The sequence below is a fragment of the Mus pahari genome, chromosome 8 (genome assembly GCF_900095145.1).
Source record: "Mus pahari chromosome 8, PAHARI_EIJ_v1.1, whole genome shotgun sequence".
NCBI classification, from domain to species: Eukaryota; Metazoa; Chordata; class Mammalia; order Rodentia; family Muridae; genus Mus; species Mus pahari.
In genome coordinates this window covers 45,545,732-45,547,833 of record NC_034597.1, presented here as the reverse complement: position 1 = coordinate 45,547,833, position 2,102 = coordinate 45,545,732, and positions in this window count along the sequence as shown.

Here is a 2,102-nt window from a genome sequence, read left to right as displayed (position 1 = left end):
CCCGAGTGCTGGGATTAAAGGCCTGCACCACCAGGCCCGGCTCTGTTGGTTGGTTTTTTGTTTTTATTTTTTCTTTTGTGGTTGGGGATCTTGAACATGCTAGGAAGGGTCTCTACCCCTCAGCACCACACGTTTGTTTTTCTTTTCTAAAGATTTATTTTATGTGTATTGGTGTTTTGCCTATATGTATGTCCATGTATATACCTAGTGACTAGGAAGCCAGAGGAAGACATGAGATCCCCTGGAACTGGAGTTATAGATCACATGGGTGCTGGGAATCAAACTAACTTCTACAGGGTGCTTTCAGCCTCGAGCCATTTCTCCAGCCCCTTCTTTACCTTCGCTTTTCAAAGACATTTCTGCTGCTCTTGCAAAGGACCAAGTTTGAGTCTTAGAATCACCTGTAACTTTGGCTCCAGGGAATCTGACCCATCTAGCCTCTGAGGGTACCTGTACTCAAATGTGTACACACACACACACACACACACACACACACACACACACTTAAAATGAACACAAATCTTTAAAGCCACTTCTACACAAATAATTTCATATGCTTTTCTTACTGAACCTGCAAAGGAGATTAGATGGCTCTGTATAGCTTTTCTTGAAGTTTTTAAGACTTTAAGATTGAAGCAAATGTTAGGGTAGAAAGCCCAGTGGTAGGATGTGTATTTGCCATGTGTGAGGCCCTGGTTTGATCTCTAGCAGTACACACACACACACACACACACACACACACTTGCACAAAATGCGTGGAGTTACTTTCTTTTTTAAACTGGAAGTGTCAGAATAGAGAAAGTGCCACTGTTTCCAAATGCGCGTGGCTAAGCCTCTGGCCCCAAGACAGCACTAGAATCCCATAGTTTTCAGCTGCAAGAGCAGGTATACCCTAAAAGCTTAAAGAATAGGGTAAGACTCAACGTTCTGCAGTAACAAGCAAGATGATAGCCTTATACTACCAGCTGTGGTACATAAGGGACTCAGGTCAGCAGCTCTCCCGTCTCTTGGTAGCTCACACAGAATACCATCAGTTGGCAAGATCATTCAAAGTGATAGAAGTGTCTTTTGGGGAATAAAACATGGACAATAAAACATGCAAACGTGGGCATGTGTGCCAGGAGTGGTAGCACTAGTTTTTCCTCGAAGCTCTTGGGAGGCAGAGGCAGGCAGATCTCTATGAATTTTAGGCCAGCCTAGTTCATATAGTGAGTTCCAGGCCAGCCAAGGCCACCCAGTGGTATTCTGCCAAACAAAACAACAAAAGTCATTCAACAGAACAAGAACTGGAGGGCTTGGAGGAGGGGGCTGGACAGGGAGTTTGATGAGAATTGTAAAATCTGGGAAGAGAAAGGCAAGTCCCTCTTTTGACATGGTTAATTTGATGTAGCAGTGGTGCAAGCTATGGGTTATAAATAGACTGCAGCTGGGTGGTGGTGGCTCACGCCTTTAATCCCAGCACTTGAGAGGCAGAGGTAGATCTTTAAGTTTGAGCCCAATCTGGTCTGCAAAGTTCCAGGACAGCCAGGGTTACTTGGAGAAACCTGAATTGAAAAAATAATAAGTACACAAATAGACTGCCAGAATTGCCACCATTCTTTTATAAAATGTTTGTTTGTATCAATATGTGTGCATCTGAGTGTGCATGTGTGCACCATATGTGGGCAGGAGCCCTTGGAAGTCAGAAGAGATCATCAGATCCCCTGGAACTGGAGTTACAGGCGGTTTTGAGTTGCCACATGAGTGCTAGGAGTTGAACCTGGGTCTTCTGCAAGAACAGTGATTATCCTTAACTGCTGAGCCATCTCTCTACTCCACCATCCTTTGAACTTTATGGAACAGTCGAGTCTGGCATCTGTACAGCTCTCTTGAATGACTTATCCAGCCTTGCCAACTACAGGAAAGCGGCTCTGTCTTGTCATACTGAATATGTTCTGTACTTCATCTGAGAACAAGGGAACTGAGAGCTATAGAATACTGAGTTTGAGATTCCCTTGTTTCCTCTCCTAGACTTCTTTGCCTTTCACGGACATTAGGTCCCATATATAAAACATACAGCTTTAGCATTTTGTTACGCACTTATGTTCCCCCAATGTTACCTG